Here is a 26406-nt window from a genome sequence, read left to right on the forward strand (position 1 = left end):
TGAACGTTTCAGGGCAGCGGAGCTTCACGGTGGCTTGAGTTCGAGGGTGGGGGGCGCGACGGGACGGCCCGGCGGGGCCGTGCAAGGAGAGGGCTCCGGGCCGGGAAGGGGCGCGCGCGGCGCGGGGCTGTAGGTGCCTTGCCGGCAGGGGCTGGAGGCTGCGGCGCTTCAGCCCAGAGGCGCCACGTCTGGGGAGCGTGCGGTGGCGGCGCTGCCCGGCGCAGTGGAAGAGGAACTGGCTCATCACTACACTCTTAACAGAACGACTTCAATAAAAAAGAGTGACAACATCAAATGATGGCAAGGATGTGGGAGAACCGGATTGCTCATACGTTGCTGGTGAATGCGTTAAATGGGACAGTCAGTCTGGAAAACAGTTTGTTTGGCAGTTTCCCCCAAAACAGAATATGAGCTACCACACAACCCAGCATTTGCAATCTAGGTCTTCACCCCAGAGAAAAGAAAACTCACTTTCACACATAAAAACAGTATACAAATCTTTATAGATGTTATATTTATAATGGCCAAAAATTGGAAACACTCCAGATATCTTTCAACAGGTTAATGGTTAAACAAATTGTGGTACATTTATTTCACCAATTACTACTCAGCAATAAAAAAAGGAAATGAATGGTTGAGACATGCAGCAAACCGGATGAATCTCCAGAAAACTGCTTAGATAAAGCAAAAGAAAGCACAAGCCGAAAGGTTACGTGTCATGGAATTTCATTTACATAACATTCTTGAAATTACAACATTAGAGTAATGGGGAATAGATGAGTGGTTTGGGGGGTGAAGGAGGGGTGGGGGACAAGAAAGATGTGCGTGTGGCTCTCAAAGGGCAACCTGAGAGATTCTTGTGATGATGGAAATACTCCGTATCTTGAGTGTATCAATGTCAGTATCTCGGTTGTGATATTGTATTGTAGTTTTCCAAAATGTCACCATTGGGGAAAACTGGGAAAAACGTACATGCTCGGTCTGTATTATTTCTTACAACTGCAACTAATCTAAAATTTTCTTGAAATAAAAAAGTGTATTTAAAAAAAATCTTGCAATCTTAGAACCCAAATAACTCTGTCTGGGGAGTATCTGAGAGACAGCAATGACTTTATTAATTATATCCCCCTCCCTCTCTTTCTTTCTTTCTTTCTTTCTTTCTTTCTTTCTTTCTTTCTTTCTTTCTTTCCTTCTTTCTTTCTTTCTTTCTTTGTCTATTTCATTTTATAGGCAGGATCTTACTATATTGTTCAAGCTGGTCTCTAACTCCTGGGCTCAAGCAATCCTCCCACCTCAGCCTCCTGAGTAGTTAGGACTACAGGCATGCACCTCTATATTCAGCTTAGATTTTCTATACCAGGCTGTCAGGTGCCTCTTCTTGGTATACTTGTGCATTCATCTTATCTCTATCACTGCATTCTTCTTCTTTTTCACAATTAGCAATTTCCACGCCTGTCTCTTTCACGGAATCATGTCTTTTTGAAGTGCATGGACTATGTCTCAGTCACCTTTTACTTAGCATGTAGCCACGTGTTTATTGGTGCGGGGTCTATCCCATAGTAGGTATGTGATTCGCAGACAGATGTTTGCTGTGTGGGCAAATCAATGAAGGCCTGCAGGCAGCATCAGGTGACAGATTTTTGTCTGGGATTGACTTGTGGGCTGGTTTGTAGAGGACAGCTAAGAACAAAAAAAGATGAGACAATTAAAAGGGAGACAGTAGCTACTGCTACACTCCTTAGGTATCGCAAAATGCTTGTCATTCAAATCTACGTGATTGAAAAGGCAACATGTGAAGTAGGCAGACATTCTCTCCGGAGTCTTTTGATTTCCTTTAATTTGCTCCCTTTTTCTTCTCAAGCATTCCCAAACTCACCCCCAGCCCCTAAACGCAGATCAATGTTCCAGTTTGGGTACTTTCCTCTGACTATTCAAAATTCTCCACTATGATGCTTCAACTGGATCATGTCCCAAATCGCATCTTTCTTAACCCCACGATGGGACGTTGAATTGCCCAGTGTTCATTTCCTCAGGTCTCGATTTTTTGACAGAACCCGTTCGAACTAGAGTGTTATGAACTGATAAATGACAACAAATCTTGCCCTCCCATATTCGCACCCCATTATAGTAGATGTCATTCTGTTCTTTAACCCAGAGCATGAAAATGTGAGGATTTCAGACCCCATGGCAAGTCCAGTTAGTGGGTACAGTGAGTTTGGCTTTGCTGTTAGACTCCAAGGGTGATTTAAATATGAAATTAGCATTATGCCAACATTGATGAACTTTTATAAGGAAAGTGTTTTCCACTGCAAACTCTTTTAAGACAATTTCCTACAAGTACTGTTAAACCATTCCAAAGTTTTCCATAAATCTTTTTATTTTTTGTAAGTGTGTTTATTAAAATTAAGTATTTCTGTTTAAATATAGTGTAAAGATTTGATTTGCAAATTAGTTTTTTATCTTTTTTTTCTGATTATAGTTTCTACAATTTCTAATTTTTGGTGGTTTTTTATGTCAAATTTACAGACAAAAATTTGTCTGATAAATATGATTGTTCCAATCATTTTTTTCTCCTGTAACAAACTTTGCTCTACAGAGTTTAGTCAACATCAGTTTTAACCTCAGATATAGTAAGAAATTAATAAATACCGGCTGTTATTAGTATGCATTCTTTAAAACAGTACTCCTTACAAATTTGTTTTGAGATATAATCACATATCACAAAATAATAAGTGGACAATTCAGTGCTTTTTAGTATATTCACAAGTTTTTATAACCATCACTACTATCTAATTCCAGAACAATTTATCATTCCCAAAGGAAACTTCATACCTGTTAGCAGTTACTCTTTATTTCTTCCTCTCTTCAGTCTCTGGCAACCAGCAACCTACTTTCTGTCTCTATGGATTTACCATTCTGGACACCTCATATAAGTGGAATTATATAGTATGTGGTCTTTTGTGTCTAGCTTTTTTCACTTAGTATAGCGTTTTCAAAGTCCATCTGGTTTGTAGCATGTATCTGCATTTCATTACTCTTTATGGCTGGATAATATTCCATTATATGGATTCACTACTCCATATATCCATTGAGTGGGTATACCATTTTACCCATTCTTTCATCAAATAATAGACATTTCAGTTGTTTCTATTTTTTTGGTTATTATGAATGATGCCACTAGGACTATTTGTGTACAAGTTTTGGCATTGAAACGTTTTCAGTTTTCATGGGTATTTGCCTAGATGAGGACTTGCTGGAGTAGATATCCATGAGCAAAGTATGAGACTTCCGCTTTCTCCACTTGGTAGTCAATACTTGATATTGTTTATTTTTCGAATTGTATCTATCCTAATGAGTGTGAAGTGTTATAAAATTGTGGTTTTGATTTATATTCCCTTAATGACTAATGTTTGATATTTTTTCATGAGCTTATTGGCCATTTGCACATCCCCTATTGAAATTAAATTTCTTAATTGGATTATTAGCCTTTCACTGTCAACTTGTTACAGTTCTTTATATATTCTGAACACAAGCTCCTTACCAGATAAATGATTTGCAAACATTTTCTCCCAATTTTTGGATTATCTTTCACTTTCTTGATGGTATCTTCTGAAGCATAAAAGTGTATAATTTTGATAAGAAGCAATGTATTTTTTAATTTGTGCTTTAGATACCATATCTGAGATCATCATATATTCCAAAGTCACAAGGATTTATGTCTACATTTTCTTCTAAAAATTTTATAGTTTCAGCTCTTACATTTAGGTCTGTGATCTATTTTTAGTCATTTTTGTATATGACTTGAGGTAGGAGTCCAGCTTCATTCATTTGCATGTGAGTATCCATTGTGCCATTTCACTAGTTGAGCATAATTCTCTCCTCATTAAATTGTCTTGGTGCCATTGTTGAAAATCAATTGACCATAAAGGTAATGGTTTATTTCTGGACCATCAATTCTGTTCCATTAAACTATATGTCTACCGTATACCACATCATACTGACTTGATTATTACAGTACTGTAGTCGTAAACTTTGATATGGGGAAGTTGAGTTATCCAACTTTGTTTTTTCTCAAGATTGTTTTGGTTATTTTAGGTTCCTTGATGTCCCTATACATTTTGGGATCAGTTTGTTAAATTTTGCAAACAAGTAAGGCAGCTTGGGTTTAGATGGGAATGATGTTGAATCTGTAAGTCAGTTTGGGGAGCATTTGCATCGTAAGCCTATTCAATCTGCTGACCACAAACATGGGATAGCGTTCCATTTATTTAGATATTCTCTAATTCCTTTTAATGATGTTTTGTAGTTTTCAGTGTACAAGTCTTGCACTTCTTTTGCTCCTTTACAAATTGGATAAAACACTGATAGAATTTATTTTTTCATTAGTGCGTGAGAAAATTTTTCTCATATTTGTGAGACAGAGTGAGAGAGACTGAGAGAGAGGCTAGAGTTTCTGTGGCAAATCAACTGCTCAATTCTTGAGTGTCTGTCAGTATCAAAGCAACGTGAGAATATTTGGGGACCCACAAAGGCAGAGTGCCAACTTTTGGCTAAAAGTATTTATCTTCACCAGTGAGGTGGAGTGAGACAAGGAAGACCTTTGACACATCCCAAACTATTCCTTATGATAGATCTCTGGTCTCCTAGGTAAGAAGCTGGCCCTTCCACAGTGAGCTCCCACAGGAACACTGATGGTTCTGCTCTGTGATCATCTGAATTCGGCGTCACTAATAATATAGGATGGGAATGTTTCCCCCAATTCTCCAGACCGGTCAAGCTGCTGAAGACCACGAATGCCAAAAGTCCTCATTTAGTCAACAAATGGTACTCCAGGAATGGCCACACACTCCCAGTGTGCTGTGGCAAAGGGGAAGAAAACAGCAAGGGCTGGGAAAAAATCAACTCTGAGGATTCTCTGGAGTCTGAAACAGTTGTGGAAAAAATTCTGAGAAATTTCCTTGAAAAGAATGGGAAAGAATCCACATAAAAGATTTTATTGCTTATGACAAACTCTTGTTGCTCACATAAATTTTTTTGCAAACTAGACTAACATTATAAAAATGCAACATATGTATATACACAAACACCCTGACATATTGACCAGGCTCTATTTATAATGTGCTTCTCAAAAGAAACTCTTGATTTCAGTCTAAACATCTCTAAATGCAAATGGAAAAATAATGTCAGGAGTAGAGTTTTCAAAGACTTTTGTATTTTAAGGTGGATTCTCAGTCCCTCCTTATTTCAGGGTTCTTATTCTATCATCATAAAGTAGAGCAGATATTTATATTGAGTTTAGTTTACAGATGTGCTATTTCTTCATTTAGCAGAATAGAATATATTTTTCTACCACCCTTTCATAGATTTTCCCCTGTCAGACATGGAATCTATCTACCACCATTTTAAACAGTGGTGTGCCCTAAGATGCTTAAGATATCTATGCATATCACATCATTTGTCTTCCCAACATTCCTGGGAGAAGATTAAAAAAGAGGCTAGACAAGGAAATAAGCTGGTTTATTCTCCCTGATTATAAAGATGAGGAAAAACTCTGCTATGGGGAAGGAGAAGATCTTTCATCCATTCTTCAATGTTTATCAATGTTCATCCACTCAATTATTTACTGAAAGCCAATGTTTATTATCTAATACATAGAGACCTCCTGCCTGTAGGTACTACGGTTACAGTAACTGTTATGGTCTTTCTTCTCAAGGAGTTTCTAGTCTCATGGGGAGTTAGGCTGTTATTTTCAAAATGAAGATTCAATCATGTCATATCTTTGCTTAAATCATTTTAGGGATTTCCCACAGATCTCAGAATAAGGACTAAAATTTGTATCATAGCTTAGAAAGTTGACAAGACTTTACTTGCATGTCTCGTTCAGCCTCATCTAATTTCTGTCTGCACACTCATCAAATCTTCAACATTTTTACCCACTAGGTTTAAATGTGTCTTTCAGGGGGTGTATTTACTTAATTTTAATTTTTATCAAAGTCATAAAGGCATATAGCTCAAGGAGTTGATATTTCTAAAATTCTTATTATGAAAAATAGCAGCCCTGTTTTCCTCAGACCCCAACTAAGTCTTCACTTGATTCTTTCGAAATTTAGGTCCTTATCTCTCAGTAACGTGTTTGCTTGGCCACATCTTCAATTTTCAATTTTCAGCATCATCTGTTGACTTCACACTGAAGAGTGTGAAGTTTTAGTTTTATGTATCCACCACCACCATTCCCTGTTCCCACCCAAACGAGACGGTCACAGACTCATTCTAATCCACCTCTTAATGGTAATTAAAAGCAGGCTTTCATGTTCTGCAAGTAACAGCATAAAGTTATATGTATTTGTTTCTGGTTCAGAAACTTCTGAACAGAGGGGCTCAAGGCAGGGGAAAAAGAAAGATAAAAGACATTAGTTGGTTTAATAGCTTTTTTTTAAAACTAGAAGTCTTAGAGATCATATCTCCTTCTCCTTTAATTTCAGAGATATTGATACCTAGGTTCAAAGTCACATGGCAAACGGATGTCAAAGGGGAACTAAAAGGGAATTATCTTCATTTCCTTTCTCTGTAGAGTATGCCACACTGCAGACAAATTTTCCATTAAGATGAATATAGGGCCGTGCACTTGTATTTTCTTGAGATCCCAGAAACTCACGAACAATAGCCATTAATACATTGTCACCATAGTAATAATAATAATACTTGTGCCACTATTTAAGAGCTGTACACCTAACATGTCAGTCACCATACCAGGCATTATGCATGTTCTGCATCACTTTGGTTTTCACAGCAATTCTTTGGGGTAGATCTTATTACCAGCCACATTTCCATATGAGGGAATTGAGTTTTAGGAAGTTTAAGCTGTTTTTCCTCAATGAACTCCACCAAGTATATCTGGGCAGAAGTGGTGGAGTTGGGATTCGAGCTCAACTCTGTCTGGCTCTGAACTCAATGTTTTTCTTCTTTAATTGACATACTGTTTTCGTATTTCTTATAACCATGGTCATCGCCAGTTCTTGGAACCTGAAACTATCTAGCCTGCCGTCAGCCTCATAGACAGACCTGTTGTGAAAATTAAACAAATAAATATAGATGTAAACACTATGCTTTAGAAGAGTGCCTGGCCTGTGGTAAGTGTCCAATAAATGTTAGCTGCTCATATAATCCTCTTCCTTCTCCTGTAATCCCCTTACCTTCCTCATTGCTGACAAATCTAGCTCTTTTCTTGATCTTGGTAAATATTCTTGTTTTCCTCAAAAAAGATCTGGAATAATAATCTATCCCAGAAGCTATATTCCAGTAAATAAGTATATAACTATATAAGTATGTGTGTGTGCGTGTGTGTGTGTGTGTGTGTGTGTATTTGACACCCTTCCCTTTACTCTGTGAGGAGCTGCAATATCAAAGGTAGCCTTTAATTCACTGTCTACTATGAAAGAACAATTTATTTTCAGTGTATTTAATACCAACCAGGCTGCTAATTCAGTGTATGTTTATCATATCTTGGTTATTTGTTTGTTTAATTTCATCAAAGCAATAAAGACCAACAATTTTCACAATTTAAAAAAGAATCCTTATTTTCTTTGATCTCCCACATGGTGGATTTCCACTAGCTGACTTTCTTGTCATTGTCTACTTGGAGTTTAAACTTTATCCTCTCGTCTTCTTTTCTTCGTTTTTTTTCCATCTACCTTACTTTTCTAATTGGCGACAAATGGCCCTAGAGTGGTCCTGTTGGAGTCTGCTGTCCTCGGGTGTTCCTCATTCTTATCCCCTTTCATAACTTTTTTAGTTCCCAACTCAAACCAGGAAGACCTCCCTGGACTAGGTAAACACTCATAGAAAGAAAAGAAAAGAATCCAAGAGTCATTACCCAAGGGAAGGGTCACCCATTCTTCAACTGCTTTCTCAGGCTTGAGAGATTTTATAGGTCCCAGCTGCCTCATCTGTAAAATAAGGGCACCTAACACCCCAGCCCTAACTTTCTTGGCTTTAATAAATGTTTTTGTTTTATATCCGATGTTAGATCTTGCTCTTAGCTGGAAACCTGGGGCCGTTGCACAGCCCACAGGAACTGCCAAGGACTGCCCATTCTTTTGGTTTTATTCCTCCTTGAAAAAGAAGTAAAGTGAATTCACTTTAGAAATGGTTGGTAGAAGACATTGTGGATATGGGGAAAATCATATCAAATTAAGATTGTCTTTTATTTATCATTCTGGGAATCTCCATTTTTTGGTGGGAAAACGTAACTCCACACTTAAGTATCTTTATATCCACTCCCTGCCGTGTAATAAAAAAGACAAAAAGCAAACATCGTGGCATGAAGCAAATCTTGTTTCCCCCTTTTTGAGCCAGGGTCTCACTCTGTCATCCAGGCTGCTGGCACAGTCACGGCTCTCCACAGCCTCAACCTCCTGAGCTCAGGAGATTCTTCTGCCTCAGTCTCCCAAGTGCCTGGGACTACAGGTACCACCACGCCTGGGTAATTTTTTATAATTTTTTGCAGAGATGAGGACTCACTATGTTGCCCAGGCTGGTCTCAAACTCCTGGGCTCAAGGAATCCTTCTGCCTTCGCCTCTCAAAGTGCTGAGATTACAGGAGTGAGCCACTGCACCCGGCAAGAAGTGAATCTTCATAGAGTTGACTTCTCTTCCTTTATTATACCTCTTCCTGCTTCCCCCACTTCTACATGGAGGGATTACTTCTTTATATTTTAAATTCTGTTATATCCTGTCTCCTTGAACACCGCTGGCTCCGAAAATCTTTCACTCTCATTATTTCAAATACCTCTTCCCCAACAAAGGACGAAAAAGCAATAAGAAGGAGTTGATGGGAGTATTGGAGTAGAAGAAAGAGAAATAAAACATTTGATCATATCTCAGGCCTTTCACTAGTCACTTACTATATGCTGTTCAACTGAATCATGGTAACAATCCCGCAAGACAATTATCGCTATTACTATTTTACAGTTGAGGAGATGAAGCCTGAAGGAGGTTAAATAACCCGTCCTGTTGCATAGTTGGTTTAGTCAAGTTGGGCTTTAACCAAGGTCTGCTTGACTTCAAAGTCTGTGGGTTTTTTCTTTTCCCTTTGCTTTATACACCCTGCTTAGCTTCTGAGATAAGAAAAGATCCAAAATCCCACGTGTTCAGAATGGTCTATCGATTGTCCATGACTGCTAAACAAATTACCACCAAAACTTAGTTGTTCAAAACAACAAAAATTTATCTCACAATTTCAAAGAGTCAAGAATCTGACTGTGACTCAGCCGTGTGCTTTAGTCTCAGGGTCTGAAGTGTTCTTGCCTGAAAGCAGGTACAATAGTGCCCACCTGATAGCAGGTGTAACAGTGCCCACCTTTCCCATGAGGAAAGACAGCACAGCCAAGTGACTTAGATGCATGGACTCTGGTGCCAGACTGCCCGGGTTCAGTTTCTGATGCTGCCACTTACAGTGGGCAAGCTCTCTGCTGCAGCCTCCCCTTTTGAAAAGTGAAGGTAGTGATGGCACTTATCTCATAGGTCTGTTGGGAAGATTAATTGAGTTAGTAGGTGTGAAGCCCTTAGAACTGTACTTAGCACTTCATAAATGTTAAATCACTAGGGGAAAATAAAATCATTTGTATAAAGCTCTTAGCAGAGTGCCTGGCATAAAGTAATTAATAAAGTATTCTCAATTGTCTTACCTTTAATCTCTTTATCTGTAAAATGAGGATATTAATGCTTGTCGTATAGAGTTCTTATGAGAATAAAATAATATATGTAAAACACTTAACAGTTTGTGGTCCAGCTGAGGACTTAGTAAATGGTAGTTATTGTTGTTATTTGAATATTCACAAGCATTTATGGAGCTAGCGATATGTGGGAGATGGAAATGCCAAGTAACTTAGTGTAAAACCTCTCCCAACCAGGAAGTAAATATGTCAGCTCCAAGTAAGTCCCTTGCTCTGGGAGCACTATAAGATGTTTCTTTGCTCTCTTAGCCTGAGTAGCAAGTACTTTCCAGAGTTCCTCTGGGGCTGTATGTATCTGGGGAATTGTGAGTCTGAGAATGGTTTCTTCTGGTTTCTGCTTGGTATTTTAATTGGCATATTAAGTTTCTTATCTACTACTCTTTTGTGTTTTTAATAATACTCCTTTGTGGCTGCAGACCTGAGTGCAGAAAGACCGTATTAGAAATCTCCGCAGAGATAAGTGCCTTAGACACACCGAGGGCCTGTAGCCTGGGATCATCTGGTTCCAAGCTGAGCAATCTTGGCTGTCAACTCCTTGAGTTGTTTCCGGAGGGTTGAACTCACAGGGTGACAAGGAGGGGAGGCTCAGGGGCGCTCAAGGGACCGGCTGAAATTCTCTCGCTCTGCTTTCTTGAGGTCTGCCATCTCTTCCCCTGAGAGCCTTGCTCAAGAATGTTTAATGTCTTGAACCTCTCCTTCAAGGCCGAGAGTGATATTTAATAGGTAGCACCAGCTTGGGTAGAGAAGAATGCATTTCTCAAAAACATAACCCTGTCTTTGGCCCTGCTAATGATAGCCACAAAGCAAGGGGAAGAAAAACATTTTTAAACCTTGTTCTGGGAAGTAGATTGCCCCCTGACCTGTTCCCCAGGGCCAGAGCGCCAACAATCAGACTGAAGGCAAACAGACTGCAAAACAAGACAGTGAGAGGAGACACCACTTCATGACTAATTGGCTTTAAGAACATGGAATAAAGGAAAATATATAAACAACTATTTGAACTTTGAAAAACAAATACTATTAAGGACCATGGATTGCTCACATAATTTCATTTTTATTAGAAATACCAATCCCAGTGACTTTCACTGTTCCACCCTAATGTTAAGTTCATTTGGGATGTTTCATATTTAATGACAATCTTCAACTATATTTGAAATTTTACTTGCTTTTTGGTTCTTCTTTGTCCTTTTTTTTTTAACCTGGTGGCTTCGGAGAAGCCTCATCAGAATTCACTTGGCAATAAATTTATGTATCTTAAATCAAGTAAATTTTATAAAAGTCCTGACTTTCATCACTTTTCAAATGGTATTAGCTTGGCTTAAAACTTCTTAGTTAGAGAATCTCAGTGGTAAAGGATAAGTTCCTGGTATCTGTTATCAACTCCCTGTTTGGGGATTAGTACTATGTTTTCATGTGGGATATAAACATATCCGGATAATTCTCCTGAGCTTCACTTGTTGAAATTTGACATTTGTCCTATCATTTAATTATGGCTTAGCTCCCAGAAAGCTTTGCTGGCACCTCTCTGACGGCTACAACTCAGTCCTGGTCCCAATCTTTCCCTTAGCTAAGGAAGCAAAGCTAGTAACAAAATACAGATTAGAAATCCTCCATCTTGGAAAATGAGATAGACTTTGTGTGATTTGAGTCTGTGAGCTACAGAGAGGTCAGAATATCGACATTTCGGTTTTCCTATCTGGACTCCACAGGACTTACAGCTGTCTTCCCCCTCTACCTGCTCCCACTCCTCTACCATAGTAGTTTTCCTCACTGTCCACTTGTCCTATTTGGTCCCAGGAGCATGCTTCCTAGGGAACATTTGCTCTCTCCAATGTTGCCGAAACAGAAGCCGTAGACCTGGAACTTAAAAACCCCACAGTAGAATACAGAAACAGAGGACTGAAATTAGTAGAAAAGGCAGAGGAAGGGGGTGCGGGGGCGGGGGGAAGGGGTGGAGAGCGAAAAGGAGAAAGAGTGTCTTTATTTGAGATATTTGCAACTTTAAAGGAGCATACCTAACACTCAATTTCAGTTCATGCTATAATCCTTGTTCTATTACTATAGAGGGCTTTTTCCCTTTGTAAAGTAAAAAACTGGATGGTATTCAGTAGGGTGCTGGTAAGTGTGTAAAAACTAGCTCTTTGGGGGAAATAAAAAGCACTGATTTGTAGCATTTGCGGATTTCCTTGGTATAAATACTCCCGTCACGATCAATTTCAAGATACCGAAGTAAAATCACTGGACAAGGACTTGGGAAGAGATATGCATGAGCGGCTTTCGCCAGCCAGTATCAGCAGGACCCAGCACAGGGGCAGGAGCAGGTGGGAAAGGGTTTCTAATAGGGCAAGGGCTTCTTGAGCTTGAATCTAGAAAGACCAGACCAGTAGGTATTTTCTGAGTGGACAGAGAGGCAGGAGAAGAGGACAAGAGGCAAGTATTTCTGGGAAAGAGTGAACAACGTTGCTTGCATTCTAAGGGAATATGTGTGTAGCATGTTTTCACACATGTGTATGCAGCACGTGTTATGGAGATGGACTGGGGAAAATACTTCCTTCAAACAGGCCATCAGTGGCTCTAACAATGAGTCTTAATCACCTACATATAATCATGTGGAATATAAATACACTGTACTCAATATAGCATCTAGTGTCTCCTTTCAAGACTGTTAGTTTCACATTAGGAAGAAGATCTTCCAACTGGACACCTTTCGAAAAAGTTGTTTCAAACACAGGCATGCCTTGTTTTATTGTGCTTTGCTTTTTTGTACTTTGCAGATATTGCGTTTTCACAAGTGGGAGGTTTGTGACAACTCTACATCAAACAAGTCTATCGGCACAATATTTCTAAAAGCGTGTGCTCACTTCATGTCTCTGTGTCACATTTTGGTAATTCTGGCAATATTTCAAACTTGTTCATGATTATTATATCTATTATAATGACCCGTGATCAGTGGTCTTTGATGTCACTATTGTAATTATTTGTGACACCACGAACTGTGCCCCATAAGATGGTAAACTTAATCAATAAATATTGTGTGTGCTCTATCTCATCTCTTTCCCTCTCCTTGGACCTTCCTGTTCCTGAGACATAAAGACATTAAAAGTAGACCAATTAATAACCATACAATAGCCTTTAAGTGTTAAAGTGAAAAAAAAGAGTCACATGTCTTTCACTTTAAATCAAAAGCTAAAAAACTTAGTGAGGAAGGCGTGTTAAAAGCTGAGACAGGCTGAAAGCTAGGCCTCTGGCACCAGCAATTAACCAGGTGGTGAATACACAGGGAAAATTCTTGAAAGAAATTTAAAGTGCTACTCCAGTGAAAGCATAAATCAGAAAGTGAACAGCCTTATTACTGATATGGAGAAAGTATTAGTGCTCTGGACAGAAAATTAAATTGACCACAATAGTCATTTAAGACAGAGCCTAAGCCAGAGCAGGGCCCTAATTCTTATCAGTTCTGTGAAGATTGGGAGGTAGGGAAGCTGCAGAAAAGCTAGCAGAGGTTGTTTCATGAGGTTTAAGGAAAGAAGCCGTCTCCATAACATAAAAGTGCAAGGTGAAGAAGCAAATGTTGGATCCAGAACATCGAGCAGTGAAGATGGCTTCACTGAACAACAGATTTTCAACATAGATGAAACACCTTATACTAGAAGATGCCATCTAGGACATTCATAGCTACAGAGAAAAAGTCAATGCCTTCGATGTTTCAAAGGACAAGCCGACTCTCTTGTTAGCAACTAATGCAGATGGTGACTTTAAGTTGAAGCCACTGCTCATTTACCATTCTAAAAATCCTAGGGCTCTTAAGAATTATGCTAAATCTACTTTATCTGTGCTCTATAGATAGATAAGCAAAGTCTCGATGACAGTACATCTGTTATAGCACAGTTTACTGAATATTTTAAACCTACTGTTGAGAACTACTGCTCAAAAAGATTCTCTTCAAAATATTTGCTGCTCATTGGCAATGCACCTAATCACCCAAGAGCTCTGATAGAGATGTACAAAGAGATTAACACTGTTTTCATATCTAGGAATATGGCATTCATTCTGCAGCCAATGAATCAAAGAGTAATTATGACTTTCAAGTCTTCTTATTTAAGAAATACCTTTTGCCAAGCTATAGCTGCCATAGATAGTGATTTCTCTGAAGGATCTGGGCAAAGTAAGTTGAAATCCTTTTGGAAACAATTCATCATTCTAGATGCCATTAAGAACATTCATGGTTCATGGGAGGAGATCAAAATATCAACATCAGCAGAAGTTTGGAAGAAGTTGACTCTAGCCCTCATGGTTAACCTTGAAGGATTCAAGCCTTCAGTGGAGGAAGTAACTGCAGATGTGGTGGAAATAGCAAGGGAAGTGGAATTAGAAGTGGAAGCTGAAGGGATTGAATTGCTGCACTCTCATGCTAAAACTTGAACAGATGAGGAGTTGTTTCTTGTAGATGAACAAAGAAAGTGGTTTCTTGAGATAGAAACTACTCCTGGGGAAGATGCTATGAACATTGTTGAAATTTTAAAAAGGATTTAGAATATTATATAAACTTAGTTGATGAAGCAGTGACAGGGGTTTGAGAGGACCAAGCTGAATCTTGGAAAAAGTCCTACTGTGAGTAAAATGCTATCAAACAGCATGAAATGCTACAGAGAAATCTTTGGTGAAAGGAAGAATCGGTCAGTGCAGCAAACTTCCTCGTTATCTTCTTTTAGGAAATTGCCACATCCCGGACCTTCAGCAATCACCAACGTGATCAGTCAGCAGCCATCAACATTGAGACAAGACCCTCCACCAGCAAAAAGATTATGACTCACTTAGACGTGATGCTATTGTACACACTTAAAAGACTGCAGTTCAGAGTAAACTTAACTTTTATATGCACTGGGAAACCAAAAAATTTGCGTGACTCATTTTATTGTGATATTTGCTTTATGGCGGTGGAACCCAACCCACAATACCTCCAAGGGATGTCTGTAATCTTTTGGTTATAATAGTCAGGGAAATAGTCACTAATCTAAGAGCCAACATCAATATGTTATAATTACAGAGAATGGCCACACAACAGAGCAGAGCCAAGCCGAAAAAGAGGCAATTGCAGACTGAGAGGCTGTTAAAGGTCATGCTGTGATTTGGTCTGATAGGAAACAGAGAGAGTTTAAAGGGTAAGAGTGATGCATTGATTTGCGTCAAAATAAGAGCTCTGTGTAACAAGAACTATTTCAGAGTGGTCTAATTACCAACTGTCTCCGTCACATTAGCTTGCCTTCCAAAGGCTGCATTTCCTTTGTCGCATCCAAGGACAAATTCAAAGTATTGCTTCAAGGCAGGAAGTTTATTATTCAGAACCTGAGCACTGGGAGGTTCGAGCGCTCTAAATCAACTAAACAAATATTTATCGAGTGGCATCTCAGTGGTATATCAAGTTGATCCTTACTCTGGGCATAGCACCCCAGGGCTCTGAATGCCTACCTGTCACCTGCTTCTACAGGCACTTCAGGAAGACAAAAGGATGTCTCTAGAAGCTTCTCATCAGCTCATTCCACTCTTGCTTCTTGACCCTATTTCTCTGGCTTCTTTCTCGTTCAGGAAGATTTTACATTTTAGCTTCGGCAATTCGATTAATTTGACGATTTCTTGTATAATTTAACTATATTTAGACATACAATTTAACTGCAACTAGTTGCAAAATACTATAAACGGGACTATAACTAACTTAGCCATTTTGTAATATGGACGTATTCTAGAGGACTTCGGGTAATGGGTACTTTGAAAATGAACCGGAAAAAGTCATGATAAATCAGAAGCACAAGTTGAATGTCTTCTTTAAAGGTCTCTATTTAAAAATAAGGTCTGACCCCTTTTTTCAACTATGGGAAAAATGCTAATTTTCTTGCACAGGAAATTTTAACAATCCAATTACAGTAAATAGTAAAAATAGTTTCCTAGTGGGAATACGTTAAGGATATTGAAATAAAAACCCACTAGGAGCAACAAATATCAGCTAAAGTATATGGCTGATTAGGGCAGAAAAGTTCCACTAAAAGGCAGAAATAAGACTTTGGAAGTAGCTTGTTGCCCATCATTTTGCTGCCTGGTCCTGGTGACCAGCATGTTGTCTCAGGATAAATGTGAGATTGGAGTTCATATTATCCTGCTGCTTTCAGTGGACTAATTTTTCAACGCTATTTCCCCCTTCAGTTACTAAGTCGTTTCTCAAAAAATGTCTGACAGCCAAGGATGGCCATTACGAGACATTGCTTCCCTAGCACAGGGAAGGGTACGTTGTTATAAAGAGAAGACATAACAATTTATATTAGGCAAACAAGTTTTAAATTTTTACAAGTTTGGCTCCGTAGGGGTTCTGAGTATGCAGAAGGCAGCCTCTACCAGAAGCCTAGGCACCGAAAGACGGTCTCTTTCCAACCGTCTGCTCCCACCACCTTCAGCCAAGCTCCATCGCCCAAGCAGAGGAATGAAACGGAATCACTTTCTAGAGCTCTGAGTTCTGGAGCTGGGCCTCTTTCCACGCCAACAGTGGCCCAGGGCTCGTCTGTCCCATTCTCAATCATCCAGAAGGAATGGAAAAGCCACCCCTTGAGAACGAGTGCTTCTGGAACACGGCGCTGAGACAGACAGGACAGCATGGTGCAGTGGGATAAGTGGTGTCATCAGAAGTTGACCTCTCATCAGCCGAGTAAGTTAGGTGAGCTGTTTACCCCTTCTGAACCTGTCTACTCATTTGCAAAATGGGGCTAATAATACTTACCTTACACAATTGTTCGAAGGATCAAGCAAAATAGGGAGACAAAGTGCCTAACACAGAGGAGAATTCCATCAGTGAGGCTCTGGTCCTACCTCAAAGTTGCGTCAGCTCCTCTCCAGAATGGAGCTTCTCTCCTCGCTCTCAGCTCCCTTCCTCCTCAGTGGACATCACTGCTTTCCCTAGCATCACCACAGACAGTCCAACTACAAACTGAGTTTGAGGGTGATGGAGAGGAATATCCCATACACGGTGGCCAGTCAGAGTAACTTTTAGATGTTTTTAGAGGAGATGGCTACTCTGAGGCCAGAGGCCACATGGTGCGGCCGGAATAGCTTTCAGCGGACGTGAGCTCAGCTCGGTAAAGAAGGGCCAGGTCCTATGGCCTGAGAGGACAGGCAGCCCCACCTTTTCCCATAAGAGGCAAAAACATCCTGTGACGCTCTACCGCTCGGCGAGACACAGAGTGTTTCAGCTGTCCAAAACTATCTATGCTATACACAACATACATTGCTGTCTGTCGGTCTGTCTGCCTGCCTGTGTTTGTTTTCAGTGTCTTAGCAGATTGGCTCTGAGCTCATGCAACATGTTGTATTTGGCAGTAGGAGGTGTTTTAATATCCTTGCTTGACTGAAACTATCTCAGTGCTGGTGAGCTCTATTATTTTGAATAAGATAAAGTATTGCCCCAGGTTTCTTTATAATCATAGCACAGAAAAGTTCAACTTTCAACTCTTTATCTACCTTTAAAAAAAATACGAAAATAGCCACATCTGGGCTGTTCCCCTACAAGTTTCTGGAGGCCTGACCAACTCTTGGGCAGACCATGCATGTCAAAACACACCAGATCTCTTATCTAACCTGCAATCTGGGAAGCTGAAACTGATAGAGCATCCTTGCCCTACCTATAACCTTCCTCTGTATGTATTTGTATCTCAGCACCTTAATTGGGTGAGATCAGTGAAGATACAACAGTTATTTTAGTCAAAATTTCTAATTTGTATTCAGTTCACAAAGGATGTACTCACTCACCCAATGAAATGAGGCCGGATGTATTCATTTATTCACAGATATTTTACTGTCTCCCATTTGTGTCAATACTTTGCAAGCACTGGAAACACAATCATGCATGACCCAATCCTAAAAAACTCACAGACTAGTAGAAGAGGCCATGCTGAGGGTCCACATGAGAGGAGTGACTAATGAGAAATCAGAAAAGACTTCATGGGAAGAGTAACCTTTATTCAGGGTCAGGAGTTCAAGTCAAGAAGTTTTTGCTGGTCTCCAGTCCTCATGCAATTGACTGTCATGAACTCAGTATTAACCTAGCAACCCATGAGAATAAATCACACAGTGATCACTTTTCTAGAATTATCCACATAGACTATCAGAATGACCCTACATTCACTCGATAGTTCAATAGTCACTGATTCTATGACACATGTCCATCTTTTAAGTCAGCAAAAGAAATTTTGCTTTGAAATTTGACAACCTTAGCATTTTTAGTCAATTCTATTAAAGACCTGTGTGGTCATACTCTATAAACAGAAGCATTTGGGAAAAAGAAATATCTGAAATTGTGCCCTCTTTATATAAAACCCATCTCTTCACAATAGTGAAAGTTAGCAAGTTGACTTTTAAAAGGTTTGATCTTAAGATGAGTTGCCTGGTATCAAGGGTGAAGAGAAACAGAAGATCAGAAGTGAGTGGCAAGCCATTGACGATTAGTGTGACTTCAGAGACCTTTTATGTTTTCCCCCAAATGTTTCTCACACTTCTGCTTTCAAGTGATGACACCTGAACTTCCACTGGTAGATTCTCATTTCTTCACCATAAGCTTTGAGCCTACTTAAATTATAGCCATCCTCTAAACACATTTTATATTTCAGTAGGGATAAATTTATCAGACTTTGAGACTGCTGGTGGCATGGGTGAAAAAGGAATTGCTGCAAAGGTGGAAAGATGGGAGAAAGAGTGAAAAAGATAAAGGCGGGGGTACCTCAAAGTTTTTTTTACTTGCAATTTGATAATGACTAACCCAGGTCACAGTTTAGAAAACACAAAAATTCACAAGTAGGAAATGGTGCCTAAGCCCTGAGATTCTATGGTGCTGCAAGACAGACAAGTCTGATGGTTTTGATAACCAAGACTAGGACACCCCATCCTGCCTCAGCTTGTGGTCATATGAGAGATTCTCGTCTAGAAACAATCAGATTGCAGTAGGCACCCGATGACCTGGCAGGATGTCACCTGCTCCTGTGGCACTCTAAGAAAACAGCTATAACCACAAGTTCCAAACAAGATGTTCTGAGCCATATTTCACCTTTTTCTTTTTTTAAAAAAATTATAACTCTGTATTCCTTGTTCTCAGTTCCTATTGTGCAAAGTACCTCATTTCTCAGTCCCCACCCACAAGCCAGTGTGAACCTACCAGGGAGGGAGTGAGTCAGTGTCTCGAAGACCTAGTACAGTCACCAAAGGAACCTGCCACTCCTACCTGGACAGAGCATTTGTGCCTGTACCCAGTCATTCAAAAGCATGGATTGAACCTCTCTGTGTAGCACACTGAACTTGCCCATGACCATATCAGACACGGCTGTGGTTTTGCTGTGCTTATAATTGTAATGGACAGACAATCATAAGTGCATGGAAGGTTGGGCCACAGGAGGAGGTCGTGTGGGACTAACTGTCCAAAGAGAGGTATAGCAGGTCAGGGAAAGGAAAGAGCCCTGTAGGATGGAGGGGTTAAGTTTCAGGAGGTCAGGAATCATGGCTGGCTGTTCTTTGTTTAATCCCAAGGTTTACCACATGACAAACACTTAATATGCTTGTTGAATAAATGAGTGAATGGATGGGTGGATAAATAAATGATTGTTATGATATGCTTCATGAAAGAGGTAGTTTTGAAAGTTGGCCATGCTTTTTATATAGAAGATGACTTTGTTGGCTTGGGCTTCTGTAACAGAATACCATCGATGAAGTAGCTTATAAACACAGAGATTTATTGTTCACAGTTTTGGAGGCGGGGGAGTCCAAGATCAAACCACCAGCTTGGTGAGGACCCATTTCCTGTTCATGGTTGGTGCCCTCCTGCTTTGTTCTCATATGGTGAGGACCCTAGCTCTTGGGGTCCCTTTTATAAGGTCACTAGTTCCAATCATAAGGACTTCACCCTCATGATCTAATCACTTCCCAAGGCCTCACCGCCTAACATCATCCCTTTGGGGGTTAGGTTTTCAACATATTAATTTCGGGGTGGCACAGACATCCAGACCATACCAGGGGAGAAGAGGGAGGAAAAATCAGAAAAAATTCCTCTCCTGACGCTCCCCAGGACTTTAATCAGGATTGTAATACTACCAAGATATAGCAAGCGTTCAAATACCTATGGCCAACCCTTATTCCTGCGCACTTCAACTTCAACCTTGGTAGTAGAGACTACCACCTGTGGGCAGTTGGAATAGCGGCAGGTTAGAATCCAAAAAGAAGTGAGAGATAGAAAGTAGACGGGAAGATTCTTGTGCTAAACACAACCTCAAGGCCTCTGGGCTCAGACTTCTTCCATCAGCAGCTCATCCATCTGTGGGGCAGGCTGACAGAGGATCTCCAGCACCAAAACTGCTTGTATCCATGGTAACACTAAAGGAACCAGAGTCAACTTGTGTCAATCACAAGTTGGATACAAAGGTCAGTGTGAAAACAAGAATTTTTTTTTTTTTTGCAAACTGTTGAGTTTCCAACTTTCCCCATCCCTTTCATTTGGATCGTGCCAGGTTTGGGCTTCCAGTCTGAACCCTGGCTGAACCCAAGTTGATCCACTCCATCCATATTCACAGGCTCTGAACCAACAACTTAATATATCCAAGCACCAACAACAGAACCAGGCCTCCAGTAAGGCATAGTAAACCCTCGCTGCCACCTGCTTTTATGACTTATGGCAAGCAGCAAGAGGTATTCAAGCCGGGGAGAAGGACTATGCTTTCTTTCCTATTGTCAACATCCAGCCTGACCCAGAGCAGGTACTGAGTGCCTGACCCAGAGCAGGTACGCAGCAAATATTTGCTGAACGAAAGGGAATAAAACAGCTCTGGTTCCAGAGCACAGGTCCGCCTTCTGCCAGTCTTCTCTTGGTCTAAACCCTGGTTGAGATAACTGGACTTCTGCCATGGCTCTGATCTGGCAACTTACTATCAGGCCTGGGCTTCCTGCCTTTTTTTGTATATCCAGGATGGAAATCTGCCCTAGGATCCAAGTCTGTTGCCTACTTCCTGGACGGCAAGTTGTCTGCACTCCTGGGAAGAGGTTGTTTTCCCCAGATTACCCTTGACCTTCACTGTACACAGTCCTCAAATACCTACTCGTTTCCCCCCCTCTATCTCAAACTCTGCTTTTTATTCATTTCTGTTCATGCTTCAAAGCTCATTTCAACTGCCACCTCCTCTTGGGAGCCTACTCGAGTCTTCCTGCTTCATAAGTGCCCTCCCGGCATGCCTGCCTGTACCTACCACTACCTGTTAAGTGGCACTGCAGCCATGGATTCGTTTATCTCTTCTCCGGACTTGATGGTGAGCAAAGGTGGGACCAGGAATGTATGTTCTTTGTATCGCCATCATCTAGAATAGTGTCTAGCACATAGTGCTCAATAAAAGTTTTCTTTTTTTTAAATGGGTGAGTGAATGAATGAATGAATGAGTGCCTTCTACCCAGCAAGATGGCTACGACCTGTCTATGTCTTCTGCCCTGGATGCCAAATAGAGCATCTCATGCTGACTATGTCCTTCCCTCGGTGCTCAAAAGACCCTCTCTCAAGTGACCTGAGCCACACCCTCCCTCTCCCCTTCACACCCCCTTGCTGTGGATGCTTTGCCTTGCTGTGTTATGAGTCAGGTACTTTGTGTCCATGATAGGATGCTTTGTTTAACATTGGCCGTGGTGGAGTCCCATCAGGTGTTCATTTAACCTTTATAAATTCAACTTTATGTGCTCACTCCTTTTGATTTCAGAGTTTATTTTTTAGAAATGGAGGTCTTGTGTTGTCGCCCAAACTGGTCTTAAGCTCCTGGCCTCAAGCCATTCTCCCATCTCAGCCTCCCAAGTAGCTGGGACTATAGGCGTGTGCCACCATGTCAATGAATTATTTTGTTTGTTAGAGACATGGATCTTGCTATGCTACCCAGCAAGATCCTGGACTCAGGTGATCCTCCTGCCTCCGTCTTCTGAATAGTAGAATTTAACAACACACATTTTTAAAATACAGTATATCTCCTAAATAGATACCATCTATTTCATTTGTCACCAAGAAACACTCATTTGTTCCAACAATAAAAGGAAAACTATTAGACTTATTTAAAGATGATTGTGTCTGTTCTGTACTTTATTGTCAATTCAAGGATTTCTCAAAGATAATTTTCGTCTATAAATGATTTTTACTTTATACTCTGATTTTATTGTATTAAAACATTTTATCTGTATAGTTTATTATGCATTTCCAAAAGACAAAGATTTATTTCCAACCATAATCACAATACCGTCATCACACAACAATAATTCCTTGAATGTCCTATTCATATTTTATTTTTATTTTTAGGCTTTTTTTCTAAATTGGAAGTTTAAATTGAGATCCAAAGAAAGTCCACAACTTGCAATTGATTAATAGATCTCTTAAATTTATTTTAATCTATATATTTCTTTTCCATCACTTTTTTAAAAAACATTATTCTTTCTTGTTGCTATACAAATCGTATTGTTTGACTGGCCACGGTGGCTCAAGCCTGTGATCCCAGCACTTTGGAAGACCAAAGTGGGAGGGTTGTTTGAGCACAGAAGTTTGAAACCAGCCAGGACAACATAGCAAGGTCTCATCTCTATAAAAAAAAAAAACAACTTTAAAAAGTAGCTAAGTGTGGTGGCACATGCTTGTCATCCCAGCTACCTTGGGGCTGAAGCAGAAGGATCGCCTGAGCCCAGGAGGTTGAGACTGAAGTGAGCCGTGATTGTGGCCACTGCCCTCCAGTCTGGATGACAGACTGAGATCCTGACTAAAAGCAAAAACAAAAACAAACACACACACGTGATTTACCTTGTAGTTTCTGACAGTCTGGATTTTTCTGATTGCATCTTCATGATGTTTTTCAGCATGTTACTTTGTTTCCTGTGTATCCTTTAAAGTGGCAGTTGGATGTAGAAGCTTGATAGATTCATTTTTTCCCCCCCCGAGTTGGAGTGTCACTCTGTCACCCAGACTAGAGTGCAGTGGCTGCTCCCGGCCACCACAACCTCAACCCACTGGGCTCCAGCGATCCTTCCACCTCAGCCTTCCAAGGAGCTGGAACTACAGAAGCGCTACCACGCCCGGCTAATTTTTTGATTTACTGTAGAGATGAGATCTCGCCCATTTGCCCAGGTGGGTCTCGAACCCGCGGGATCAGGCAATCCACTCACCTAGGCCTCCCAAAGGCGCGGGATTACAGGCTGAGCCACCGAACCCAGCCGATAGATTCATTTTTTAAAAAAAACTACTTTATAGGTGATGCTGTTCCATCAGGAGGTATGAAATGTCTGGTTTTCCCCTTTCTATGATGTGAGCAGCCATGATCATTGTTGCCTACAACATTCTTTCATTAGATTTTGCAAATGTATGACATTCTAATTTCGTTATTTCTTCTTCATATATTAACCGGACTGCTTCTAAAATGCAAACTTTCCCTCATCTGTTTTTTATTTACTCTAAGCTACAGTTTGTTTAGGATACTTGATTGTTGTCTTTTATTTCCCAGCTTTAAAAATAAATCTCTAATACCCTTTAAAGGGGATTAATGAAAACATTTAAACTACCATTATGCCCTCATGGATTTCAACATATTTGATGTATTTCATTCCACCGTGCTTGTTATCCTTATTGATGCTCAAATTGTCCCCTCTTTACCCAAAGGGAGACTATTTAATTGGCTCTTGAGCCCTTTCACATGGCCCTAGTAGTTCTTGATGGGAACTTTTGCAATTTGAATTATAAAATTTTTCAGGCTCATTTTGTACATTTCCTGCCCCAGACCTGGAATCCACCATTTATTTCTTCAAGAAGCCCTGGTTACTTTTGGTGGGAAATAGTGTTTAGAGGCAATAATTTGGGCTCAACAGGTGCTCACTGTTATTGAGTTGTTCATTGCCTCTAGGTTTTTTTTAGTGAGTTAGAAAAATAATGAGGTTTTTTTTTTTGGATTTATTGTAGAGATGAGGTCTCGTCAAGTTTCCTAGGCTGGTCTCAAACCCGTGGGCTCAAGCAGTCCACTCGCCTCAGCTTCCCAAAGTGCTGGGATTACAGGCTGAGCCACTGATCCTGGCCTGAAAAATAATGAGTGTATAGAGACATTTCCAGTTCAAATTCATGACCACAAGGTTTTTATTTATTCTTGTTGTTCTTACCTCTGTACTTCCTTTCTTCCACAGCAAAAATATTCTCAATGACACCACATTATTATTAATTGGCCTTATTCTGCATCATACACATGGTCTTAGAATAACAATATTAGCATTATAGATTACTGGAAACAATTTAATATATTTTATTGTTTTTATTAGTTTGTGCTTTGCTTTGGGGTATACCAGGAGTGCCAAAAAATGTATACACATTTTAAGAGATGTTCAAAGTTGTTTGTCATAATCAGAAGTGTCTAGATGCTGATGTCAACCACTGTAAGCACCTCTTGTAATTGCAGAAGTCAAATGTGACTTGTATTCATCTTACTGAGTATTACAATTTTAATAGAATTTTTTCCTTTCTTAAAATGTGTATTTTTTTTTTTTTTTGGCTCTGTATACTACTAAGGATTTACAAACACATCACTGTGCTTTAAAGTCATTTGGAATAGTTCCTTTCTGTGCTGCCAACTAGAAATACATCATTAGATCCACTTATCCCATTTTATTTTTGCTTTTACAGTGCTTTTACAATTTTAATTTAGGTTTATAATACATAAAAATGCTTATAAGGTTTAAAGCTCAAATATCCACAGAACACAAATTCAAAAAAATCTGGCTTTTCTTCCCGCTCCCTATTCCCTCACTCCTGATAACCAAAAATTTTAAAATGTTATGGCTTATTCCTCCAAATTTTAAATACAAACATATATGTATGTGTAGCCTTCATTCCTATATAAAAAGAGGAATCTTTTTCACACTTTTCTTCACCATATCTTTCTTTTTTTTTTCACTATGACTTTCTTTACTTCACAATATATTTGTATACTAGAGTATTGCACAGTCATACTAAGGCAAAGAGTCACCTTTTTTGTTCAAACGCCTTGGGCTCCATGTGTGGACGCGGAGAAGTTTATTCCACCAACTCTCTAGCAGTGAATATTTGGATTGTTTGCAATCCTTTATTATTACTAGTAGTGTTATAATGAGTTGCTTTATGGTATATATCTTTTCTTAGTTTTGTAGATGTATCTTTGGAAAAGATTCCTAGAAGTAGATTGTCAAGACAAGGGCTAAATGCATACATAATTTTACTAGATCTTGCCAAATTCCCCTCCATAGGGGTTCAACTTTTTGCATATACGACAGAAATTTATAAGTGCCTGTTTCCCCACAGACTTGCCAACAGAATTTGTTGTTAAAGTTGAATTTGTGCCAATCTGATAGCATTGTTTACATTTTATCTCTCTTATCATGTTTAGGGTTGAGCATCTTCTCAAAATTTAAGAACTATCTGCACTTTTTTGGATTACTGGTCTATATTGCTAGCTCATTTTTCCATATGGTTATTGGCTTTTTTCTTCTATATTTCTATACATGATTTATATATTACAAATATTGACCATCGTCTAGAACATAAGTTGCAAATATTTTTCCTGGCTTATCTCTTATCTTTTATTTTGCTTATTATGTATATTCTGTGTATAATTTAAATATTTCAACATAATTACATTTTCAAGTTCTTTCTTAATTATAGTCAGATTAAGTTTTCACTACTCTTAGATTATAGAGGAATTCAACTATGTTTTCTTTTAGTCCTTGCATTTGGAATTGATCCTGGTATAGAGTGTGGAGGATGCATCCAATTTCATTATTTTCCATGTGGCTGTCCAATTATTCTGACACCACTTTTTAAAAGGTTGACCTTTTCCCCCATTGATTTGAAATGCTGCCTTGATTGTATAGTACATATCCATATGCAGCTGGATCTACTTTTGGATTTTTTTGTTCGCGCTATTAGTCTATCTGCCTATTCATACATTAATATCAAACTCTTTTAACTATAAAGGCTGTCTAGTATGTTTTAGTGTCGAATATGGCAAGCCCAACTGAACACTCTTCTTTTTCAGAGTTGTACACTCATACTTATTTGTTTTCCCACTGTTTTGTCTCTGTCCAGAATATAATCTGGCTGTATTTTATTGGGATTGCGTTATATGAATATAAATTCAGAGAAAACAGGCTTCTTTATCATTTTGAATCTTTCTATCCAAGAACATCATATACCTTTATTTGTTCAGGTTTACTTTTAGATCATTCAGGAGAGTTTTGCAGGTTTTCTCCTATAGATCTCGAGCATTTTTTCTTAATTTTTTGCTTAACTATTTTCTTATTTGTTCTCATAAATGGGGCCTCCTCTTTCATTATCTCTCTAACTGGTTTGTTTATATATACATACGTATATATATATATGCTATTGATCCATGTTAAGTTCATAATTTGCTACTTTTCTAAATTATTTTATTATTTTAATAGTTTTTCCATTGATTCTTTTAGATTTTCCAAATATATAATCATGTTACCAAAAATTGAAGGTATGTTTAGTTATTTCTTTCAAATTCTTATGCCTCTAATCACTTTCTTTTGTCTAATTTTATTGATTAATACCTCAATGCAATATCAAATAGTCAAGGACTTAAAATCTAGCAGTCAATGT

Source organism: Carlito syrichta, unplaced genomic scaffold (genome assembly GCF_000164805.1).
Source record: "Carlito syrichta isolate Samal-C Ts95f unplaced genomic scaffold, Tarsius_syrichta-2.0.1 Scaffold302570, whole genome shotgun sequence".
Lineage (NCBI taxonomy): Eukaryota > Metazoa > Chordata > Mammalia > Primates > Tarsiidae > Carlito > Carlito syrichta.